We start from the raw sequence: 11,451 nt of genomic DNA, 5'->3' as shown, positions 1-11,451 counted from the left end.
ATGTTTAGCTCCTCTTTGCCAAGTTTATCATTATTTTCAGCTCTAGAAACCATATAACCTATAAAGAGGTGTCTAGGGAACAAATATAATTAATTACTTATAGGTCATAATTTTTTCTAAACATTTTCTGCATAATGATATTGCCATAAACTATTAGTGAGAAGTATTGGGAAACTGGAGATGATGGGTCCCAGGTCAAATAATTTAAGAAAACTTCTAACTCAACAGCACTTAATACATTTATTTAAAATATAACTATCCCAAATTATTAATGTGCAATTGTGCATTAAAAATCCCCACAATTTTTGGCATGCTGTGTCTCTCAGTGTATCATATATATGTATAATAAATTTTGGAGAAAATTAAAGCCAGGAAATGACATAATTAACAAAACAGGGCTGTAAAACAGAAAAGTAAAGGCAGATATGAACAAAAAAGAAAACTGAAGCTATATAACTAGCATGATGAGGGTCTTTGATTCTCAAAATGGCATATTAGAATTATTCTCTGAAATAGCAAAAAAAAATATATATATATATAATAATACCATGAAGTTTAAGAAAACAGAAGAAATGACAGGGTTAATATTAGTGAGGGAGAAGGTAGCTTTGCAATGTCATGACAAATTGGTAGAATGGCTAAAGTGAGGAACAAGCAGAAAACAGCTGTAACCCAAAGGAAAAAATTTCATGTAGAAAGGTGATTTTTTCACTCTAAGTATAATAGTGAGGAGAGCCATTTACTCATTAATCTATTGTTTTATGTGGTCTCAGTTGAGTCTGTCAGAGTTGTGCATCACCGGAATGTCAGTGAAAATCCAAGCATACTACCGAATATAATTTGAAACATTTAGATAAGATTGCATCTCCCATTCTGTTTGCCTCCGTTGACAATGGTCAAGAGGAAACTCGGAGTCTCCAATGTATTCCAAATAAACATTTCTCTTTCTTGGCTTCCACACTACAATAGCAGCACCAGATAGGACACTCCAGAACTCTGTATTCCTCTAGCAGAATGTCCATCATTCCCTTCTCCACAAAATGTATCCCCTTACCACCGTTAATTCTTCTTGGAAAATCTCATGATGCCAATCCCTGTTATCAGCGGTCATGAAAAGAAGCCCAGGACTTGGGCTTCCCCAAGTCTATGGAGAAGACTTCCCCAATCTCTCTTCCCCAGACTATGATTATGAGGTGCAGTGAGGCAACTCATCTTAGAGTGAACACTGTTTTTTATCCTTCCTTGATTTATTTTCCTGTTCAGCACTAAACCTCATATAATATCATTTATGGACTTCCCTGGTAGCTCAGTTGGTAAAGAATCTGCCTGCAATGAGGGAGTGTGTGTGTGTGTGTGAAGTCGCTCAGTCATGTCTGACTCTTTGCGACCCCATGGACTGTAGCCCACCAGGCTCCTCTGTCCATGGGATTCTCCAAGCAAGAATACTGGAATGGGTTGCCATTGACCTGGGTTCAATCCCTGGGTTGGGAAGATCCCCTGGAGAAAAAAATGGCAACCCATTACAACATTCTTGCCTGGAGAATCCCATGGACAGAGGAGCCTGGCGGGCTACAGTCCATGGGGTCACAAAGAGGCAGACAGGACTGAGTGACTTAGCACAGCAACATGGCACAATATCATTTATACTTTACTTACATAGTGATTTGTCTGTCTCTCTTTCTAAATAAAAGGTCCTTGAAGGCAGGGACTTTTTTCTGATTTTTTAATGTATCCCTTAGGTCTGAGCAATTTCTAGCACATAGGAACTCTACATATGTTTAATGAGTAAATATATGTGAGTACTTCACAATCCCCCATATTGTTAATTAACATGAAGGATGCTGAATCCTCTGACTCTCCTAAGTATCATTTCTCCATATTTCCTATTGGTCCCAATAATACTATATCAAAATTCTATTTAACTTGGTTAATCTTATCTAATTGTTCATCTATAAATGTCTTTTCAAACAAACTCCTTGGTGACAGGCACCATATTTTATCTCTATATCTCCAGGTTCTTTGATGAAGCCTGCCAAGTATCTCTTAAATTGATGAATGCATATATCAATAGATAAGAAAAATCACATCCATGTTAATAGAGAAAACCTTTTCAGTAGTAATATAATAGATACACATGCTAAGTTGCTCAGTCATGTCTGACTCTTTGTGACCCCATGGACTGTAGCTCACCAGGCTCCTCTATCCATGGAATTTTCCTGACAAGGATACTGGAGTAGGTTTCCTCTTGAAGGGGATCTTCCTGAACCAGGGATTAAACCTGCATCTCCTGAACTGCAGGTGCATTCTTTTACTGCTGAGCCACCAGGGAAGCCCAATAAGTACACAATGACCTGAAAGAAAAAAATAAAAAAGAAGTTAAGATTGCCTGTAGTTAGAGGAATCCAGTAGCTTTGGAGCCTCTACTCCTTTCTCAATTTTCTAATATGTTCCTAAATACAAAGTGGTGCAGGCCATTTTCTCTTTGGGAACTCTTAGAATCAAAAACACAAGCAGAAAAAATAAAATAAAAAACACGACAAAACAGATTATAAAATTTCTTGGTGTTTACACTCAATGCATTCATATATTTAGACAAAACATAAAAGAACAAGTAGAAATGTATAAAACAATATTTGCATAAGCATATAAAGTATAATATATATTTGGAAAAGGAAAAAAGATGACTTTAAAAATGTTGCTTTATTTTCAGGATAGTCCTTTCAATAAATGTTCCTGCTTGAAAAATTATATAGTAAGTATAATAAATATATATGAAACTTTAAAGTGAAACAAAAAGTGTAAAACTTTGTTGCAAATTCTGTGGTAAAATTTTATGAATAATAAATTACATATATTAACATGTATATTATAAATCAACTATAGTCTGCACAAGAAAATGATAGAATTTGTGGAAATATTAATTCATAGAAGACTATAAAAATGTTATTCTAAATTAATACATACATATAAATATATACAATGAAGATATTATTTTATTCTGAAAACATGTATCTCTGACTACATATATAATTCCCTTGGAAAGAGCATGAATAATCCACATTTTAAACCACTATAGTGGTTTAGTGCCCTGATCATAATGCAAGAGTAAACCACAAGACATACAGAATAAAATCAGAAGTAAGTTTAATATCCCTAAGATTTATAGCCCTGCCAGATGAGAATTATATGGAAATAATTCAGAATGAAATAAGCAGTTAAAAAAAAAAGAGAGACGATCTATTCTACAAGTGAAGCAATCTACAATGGTTTGAGACTCAAGTAGAATTATGAAGAAATCTATTAGCCAACATAAATCTGGAGCATCTAAAAGATAGTATTATTTGGAGTGTGGACTTGGAATTGAAACAAAGGAATTATAAATGCGAGCTCTGTGTATCACTTATTGTCTTGAAAAGAACCATCCAGATGTCAGTTCTTCAAAATCTCTGTTTGATGTGCAACCTCAGCTAGATTAAGAATGCAACCCAAAATTTCTCAGGAAAATAATTCTGAATTGCTTGAAATAATATTGTTTCCTTGGGGTGTAAAATGTTTAATATTAAATGGATTATAAAAAAATTAGAAATAATGGCTTCTATAGTTTTAATTTTACTATGTTAAACTTAAGAACAATTTGTGTGTGTATATATTTACATATATAAGATTTTAAATACCCCTATTTAACATAAAATTATACATTAGAGTACTTAATAGCTTAGCTTTAGTATTATAGTGAAAATATTTTAGTAAATAATGAAAGGTTTGACTTTAAAGGTTAAAAATGACTAAATTTGACAGTATTAATATAAAAATTATCACATTTATGTTTAATAAGTTTAATCTATTAGATTTATGACTCACTTAAGGGCTTCCCTGGTGGCTCAGAGGTTAAAGCGTCTGCCTCCAATGCGGGAGACACAGGCTCGATCCTTGAGTCAGGAAGATCCCCTGGAGAAGGAAATGGTAATCCACTGCAGTATTCTTGCCTGGAGAATCCCATGGACGGAGAAGCCTGGTAGGCTACAGTCCATGGAGTGGCAAAAAGTCGGACACAACTGAGCGACTTCACTTACTTACTTGAGTACTTGGAAAGATTTTATTTGATAAGTAGTTTAAGTACTTAGACTTCCCTGGTGGCTCAGACGGTAAAGCGTCTCCCTGCAGTGCAGGAGACCCGGGTTCAATCCCTGGGTAGGGAAGATCCCCTGGAGAAGGGAATGGCAACCAACTCCAGTATTCTTGCCCCGCCCCCAAAAAAAGGGGCTCAAAGAAATCAGAGCTTTCCTGGTAGCTCAGAGATTAAAGCATCTGTCTGCAATGCGGGAGACCTGGGTTCGATCCCTGGGTCTGGAAGATTCCCTGGAGAAGGAAATGGCAATCCACTATCCCATGGACAGAGGAGCCTAGCGGGCTACACTCCATGGGGGTCTCAAAGAGTTGGACACGAGTGACTGACTTCACTTCACCTCACTTAAGTACTTGAGAAAACTGACTATGTTAAATTTACAAAGGCAGCTTAAAATTTTAAGAGAACTTAAGCACTATAAATGCTGATAAAATAATTGTTAACATGTTATAGCTTTATTAAATATGATGACAACATTTGCAAGTAAAAACTGAAGCTTAATTTGCTGTATGTCTCAAGGAACTCACGCTGGGGCTCTGTGACAACCTAGAGTGTAGGATGGGGCGGGAAAGAGGTTCAGGAGGGAGGGACATATGTATAAATTTGGCTGATCCGTGTTGATCTACGGCAGAAATCAACACAAAATTGTAAATCAATTATCCTTCAACTAAAAATAAATTAAAAATACTGAAAGCTTATGGATTAAAAAGTTTTTAAATTTGAATATGAAGAAAGTATTAATTTCAAATGTTAAAGGACCTAATTTTTATTTTCCTTGTATAGAATCTACACTCAAGCACCAAAAATATCAAAAACAAAATAAAAATCTCCCAATGACAATAATAAATATGAGATTTGACAAACTTCATAAAATGTTCCAATTGTAGTCTTAAGATGCTTATGAATTTTTCTCATTCTGAGTACCAAATTCTTGACTATGATTTAATCAAGTTTTAATAAAATTACCTATATCTTACAATTTTTAACTTGGAGGACAGAACCTATAATCCAAAATCTGTGATGAAAACTATATGTGCTTCCCAATACACACCTTTTATGGCAGAATAGAAAGAAAAATAAACATTAAAAACACAGGGAATTCCTGGATGGTCCAGTAATATTTATTTAAATATTAACATTATTTAATATTTAAATAACAGGATTTGGTGATTTCACTGCTGTGACCTGGTTTCCATCACTGGTCATTGGGGAACTAAGATCCATTAAGCTGTAAATAATGTTGCCAAACAAAAAATGAGGTAAAAATACAATTATTGCTGAGTGTTATTCTAGGGAACAAGCTGTATTACCAGGTAAATGGTTGTTCATTAAGAAAGCACCTAGATGGGTACTGACATCAGCAAGACGACCAAAGAAGAAGTCCCTCTCTTGTACCCCATTTTCAATATCACTTAATATCATAAATTGTTAGGAAATGCAAATCAAAACCACAATGAGTTATCATATCAATCAAAAAGACAAGAGATAAGGGTTGATGAGGACAAATAGTTAAGGGAAAACTTATGCACCTTTGGTAAAAATGTAAATGGTAAACCACTTGGAAAACTGTATGATGATTCCTCAAAAAATTAAAAATAGAACTACCATTGAAGAGGAATCCACTCCAGTATCCTTGCCTGGAAAATCTTATGTACAGAAGAGCCTGGTGGGCTGCAGTCCATGGGGTCACAAAGAGTCGGGCATGACTGAGCAACTAACACTTACTTACTTATTAAAGAAGAAAAGTTAAGAGTTTACCTAACCTCCGTCTCCTTCTGCCTCTGTAACTCAGCTTGGCCCTTGCAAAGTCTAGATCACATAGGTCACATAGTCTCAGAAAGTGGGGACTTACAATACTAGGAACTGGAGTTTATCTCACTCACCCTTGTCCTGCTCTTTGCAGTCACCCAGCCCCTGCAATCCTGCTTAATCATGCCTGTCCAGGTCAGACATCCCCCTCCCCATGTTGACCATTGTTCCTGCACGTGAAACCCCTTGTTTAAACCAGCCTATTAGCAGCTAGTGTCACCCACTACAGTCTGTCTATAAAAACTCTGTAACCCCTTTGTTCGGGGCTCAGAGCTTGGAGTGTTAACTCCTCTGTGCCTGCCAGAGTAATAAACCTGAGTTCTCCAACTCTCCAAGTATGGTGCTTGGTTTCTCGAGTACTGGTTTCTGCAACACCATGTGATCCAGCAATTTCAAGTCTGTGTATATATCAAAGGAAATGAAATTACTAACACTATACATCTGTATCCTCATGTTCATTGAAGTATTATTCACAATAATCAAGACATGGAGACTACCTAAGTTTCCATCAACAAATTAAAGTGGTATACATATACAGTGGGACTTTATTTAGTCATAAAAAGAAGGAAATCCTACTATTTGCAACAAATGTATTATGAAATAAGTCAAAGGAAGATAAATACTGTGTGATCTCACTAACGTGGTTTTTTTCAAAGCCGAACTTGCAGAATTAGAGAGTAAGTAGAGTGCTGGTTTTCTGGGGCTGAGGCGGAAAGAAAATGGAGAGACATTGGTCAATGGGTAGAAACTTCCAATGATAATTTCTGGGGATCTAATGTACACCATGGAGCCTATAATTAATAATTTTGTATTATAGATGTGAGAGTTGATAGGAGAGTACATCTTAAATATTCTTGCTGGGGGGAAAAAAAAAACTAGCAGTTATGTGGCACGATGCATGTACTAACTAACCTTTGTGGTAATCATTTCACATCAAATCACTACATTGTGCCTTAAACTCACTCTATGTTATTATGTCAATTTTTTCTCAATAAAGCTTCAGGGGAGGGAGACAAAATACACCTAGATGGATTGCTTCTTATTTATACAAAGTGATTATTTGTATATTATTATTTATCCTGCTCTGTCTCCTACAATGTGTGAAAGGGACTAGTGGCAGCAGAAATCAACAAATTATTGAATATAGCAAATATCAGACATTTAGAGGATAAGGGATAAAGAAGGATTGATGGAGCGCCTCAGGTATGGCTGGGAGGAAGTGAAGTGAAGTGAAGTCGCTCAGTCGTGTCCAACTCTTTGCGACCCCATAGACAGTAGCCATAGACAGTAGCCAACCAGGCACCTCCATCCATGAGATTTTCCAGGCAAGAATACTGGAGTGGGTTGCCATTTCCTCTTTCAGGGGATCTTCCCAACCCAGGGATCGAACCTGGGTCTCCCGCATTGTAGGCAGACGCTTTACCGTCTGAGCCACCAGGGAAGTCCTAAGTAGCCATGAAGAAGTTATCTATGACAATGTTGGACAAGAGGCTTCCTAGGTGGCGCTGGTGGTATAGAATCCACCTGCCAATGCAGGAGCTGTAAGAGTAAGATCCCCTGGAGGTGGGCATGGCAACCCACTCCAGTATTCTCGCCTAGAGAATCCCATGGACAGACGAGCCTGGAGGGCTACAGTCCGTGGGGGATCACAAACAGCTGGACACGACTGAAGCAACTTAGCAAGACACAGCACAGGTTGCACAAGACACTGCAGCAGGTATGGCCAAGAGTCCAAAGGATTGAGTTGCTTGATGATTCAATTTTAAGTTATGACTTGTTCACCAAATTAGTCTAGTCAATGACTCTGAGGTCTGGAGGAAAGGGGAAATATTTTGTGCTTAGGTATATAAAAGTAGAGAGAAGAAAACAACCAAAAAGTATAAAATTGAGAATTCAGTGGAAAAAGGAATTTGATCATGATATTATAATATATTGCAATCCATGCAAGATATTGGGGAGGTTGGCTAGATTTTCCACAAGAAAAGGCATGAGAACTCAAGACAGTTTGTATTTAAAGACCAAATGGACAACAGATAACTGGAGGACTTAATGACATTCAGGTGACAAACACATGAATTACTTTTACATGTAATAAAATATAAAGGATATACACTGGACCCTTCCTCTTCACCAAAAAAGTGGTGAGAATACTTATTGAGTACATTCAAGAAAATTCCTGTACTGGCCCACACTGTAATTTCCCAGTCTGGTTCAGGCCCTTGATACATTTCTGCTGATAGCCTATGAAATCTGCCGTGGTCACATATCTGTCTTGAAAAATTGCCAGGGAAGAACTTCTGCTCACTCTCTCAAGCTATGTTCCCTGTGTGTAGATTTATAGTTCTCCCCTTGATTTGGCAACTGACTTTTACTCCTTTGTCTAGGTAACTCCTATTTCTGCTTGTTACCTAATTTCAGTGTTATCTGGGACTTTGGGTGCAAATACTCTATTAGAAAGCCTTCATCAAAGTGCTTTGATGAAGCCTATTTTCACTCCACTGAGAGATAGGGTAAAAGCATCATTTTTATGTTTCAGAGCCATATCTTCTTTGTGTTCCTTATGGCTTTCTCTTTGCCTTCTCCTCAGATGGTGGTGGTTTAGTCATTAAGTCATGTCTGAGTCTTTTTATGACCTCATGGATTGTAGCTCACCAGGCTCCTCTGCCCATGGGATTTCCTTGGCAAGAATATTAGAGTGGGTTGCCATTTCCTTTTCCAGGGGATTTTCCTGACCTGGGGATGGAACTCTTGTCTCCTGTATTGCAGGTAGATTCTTTTACCACTGAGCCACCAAGGCTTCCAGAGCTCTATAAATTTTTGCTTACATCATATTTGTAACTATAACTATAAACTCGGGGCAGAACTGGTCAAACTGAAAAACTGAACCCTCAAAAATACATAGAAATATTTGTCATAAATTTTCAGAATCATAATTTCTATAAATAAGAAGTGTAACAAGTAGGACCCTCTGTGGCCCTCCTGGGACAGACCCCTCCCCCTTATACTCAACGTTAGTTCCTCAATGTTAGCTCCTCTCTGAAGTGCCAAGATAACAGTATTTGATGCACATTTCCTGAGTTGTTTTACAGACGTTAAAACCCCCCACCAAATGGAAGGTGTTAACTACTTGATGACTTGATGACCATGAGCACATAGCCCCAGGCCTCCTGGAGCCTAAGGACTGATAATATCAACCCCTGTGACAATGCCTTTTTCCCTCACCATCAGCCAGTCAGAACTGTGCACAAGCGACCACAAACCCTGCCACCTTCTTGGCGTTTAAAAATGCTTTGCTGAACCAAAACCCTTTAGGAGCTCAAGGTTTTTTAGAGCCTGAAACGCCTGTCCCCGTGCTTGGCCCGAAGTAGACATTGCTGTGCTCTGAACTCCTGTGTTTCAGTTGTTTGGCCTCAGTGTCCTCACACTTGCACTAAGAAAAGCATTTTTAAATGTCCTCCATTCAGAAGCTTCTAGCTAGAAAGCAGCAGTCTGGAAGAGTCAGCCGTTTGTTTTCTAACCTTAACTACTCCCACCAAGTTGCCCTACTGCTGTGTGTCCATGCTGTGCTCAGTGGTGTCCGGCTCTTTGCAACCCCATGAACCTGTCAGGCCCCTCTGTCCACGGGATTTTCCAGGCAGGAATATTGGAGTGAGTTGCCATTTCCTCCTCCAGGTTACCTTCCTGACCCAGGATCAAACCTCCATCTCCAGCATCTCCTGCATTGGCAAGCAAATTCTTTACCACTGAGCCACCTGGGAGAAGAGGGCCAAGTCACCCTAACTCACAATCATTAGTATTTATCTTGCAGATGAAAAATGTGAGGCAAATCGGCAGGGTTCCCTATTAAAACCTGAGGCAAAAATAGAGAATGTCATTAGAATAAAAACTTCTACAGAAATGTATGAACTAGCAACTACTCTTTAATTGTTAAAAAAAAAAAATCTGGATTGTAAGAATAATCAGTTGTTGGTATCTTTCGCCTTTTGTATAAGAAATTCAACTAGCTGTGGAAAAAGGTGGAGATGACCTTGCAGGCTGAGTTATTATTGAGAAAGAATCACAGATGGAGGGAGAGCCCCTCCCCCTTCCTCATCCTCAGTAAACAAAAAACCAGCAGAATTTCTCTGGTGGAATGAAGTCTCTTGTTTAATTAGACTAACAGACTTCTTACTAGTATGGACTTTATTCCCCTTTCTGGAAGAACTTTAAGTTATTTCAAATAATTTAACAAATCACTTGCTGATTTAAATCAATTAAGAGAGTATATTTTTCTAAAGAATGAGCTTAAACCAGCTGTGTGAGAAGTATTGTCTTGCAAAAAGAACCTAAAGAATGGGAATACATTTTCCCCTCAGTTACTGACTCTAATCAAATCAAGTTCCTGTATCCAACACTCACAGTTATATGGTGATTAAAATACCTGTGGGTGCTGCCTTGATGATTTATCATTAGTTTTGGGGCTTTTCATGTCTTAGTAAAAGAAAGATTCCCAATGTCCTTTTTTCCCATGTAAAAAAATTATGAGTGGATGGAGTAATATTCGTATCTTTGTCTCTTCATCTACCTTGCACTATTTCCAGTTCCCATAGGTAAGAGATTTCATAAGTATAACATAATCGTAGTTTGTCCTGTTAGGTAGGTAGAATAGGGAAAAGGAGTCCAAAATGGAGGTGGCTAAAAGACAAGGAAGGGAAAAGCCCACGAAAATAGAACAAAGGAAGGTCCGAGGACCAGAGTGAGGACCTCAGGTAAAAGAACCAACATTCCTGGCTGGCCCAATTTACATAGGACAGGCCCAGGGAGAGAAAAACATATGAAAAGAGGAGTCAAAGCTCGCTCTCTCTGTCTCTCTCTGTTTCTCTCTCTCTCTCTCTCTCTCTCTCTCTAGTGCGCTGGGGCGCTCTTTTCGCGTCTTTAGATCGACGTGCCCTCACGCCTCAAAGATGGATTTTCCTGCTCTCTTCTAAATAAAATAGAGCTGTAACACTGATTTGTCTAAGAGCTATAACACAGTCTGTCCAAGACCCGAGAGGTGTGACACACCTAGGGGGCTTTAATGGCCGTCACTCCAAATCTTTGTTGTGACGAGACAAAAACCGAGGAGCATACACTTGCGTGACAGTCCTAAGGGAAGCAAAAAATATACATGTGTATCTACTATATGTCTACTACTAAGCACTTTTACGTACATTGTTTTTTAACGTCTCTGCAAGACATTTTTACAGGTTATGAAACCAATGCTAAATCAAATTAAACAATTACTTGCCTAATAACTTGAAATGGAGTATAACCTATAGAAATACTGAATCACATTGTTGTACATCTGAAACTAATATACTATTATAAATCAACTATACTTCAACTGAAAAAAAAAGAAAATTATTTGCCAAAGGTCAAGGGGCTAATGCAGGACTGAATTAGGATTTAGAACTTGATCTTTCCTTGGATAGCTTGATAGGTTATTGAATTGGAATTTTCTTAAGGCGAGAAACAGGATGATGTTTTTAGTGTACATT

At 37.9% G+C, this 11,451-nt stretch overlaps 1 non-coding gene across 1 annotated transcript; it reads right to left on the bottom strand.

Annotated features, from left to right (window-relative positions):
* Positions 1-7,304: 7,304 nt before the first annotated feature.
* On the bottom strand, positions 7,305-7,376 carry TRNAC-ACA (transfer RNA cysteine (anticodon ACA)). Its single transcript has one exon. It is a non-coding gene; the product is annotated as a tRNA-Cys (tRNA).
* Between the last annotated feature and the right edge of the window lie 4,075 nt (positions 7,377-11,451).

The sequence above is a fragment of the Bubalus kerabau genome, chromosome 5, assembly GCF_029407905.1.
Source record: "Bubalus kerabau isolate K-KA32 ecotype Philippines breed swamp buffalo chromosome 5, PCC_UOA_SB_1v2, whole genome shotgun sequence".
Classification (NCBI taxonomy): domain Eukaryota; kingdom Metazoa; phylum Chordata; class Mammalia; order Artiodactyla; family Bovidae; genus Bubalus; species Bubalus kerabau.
Note: the sequence above shows the minus strand (reverse complement) of the source record. Positions and strands in the feature narration are given on the sequence as shown.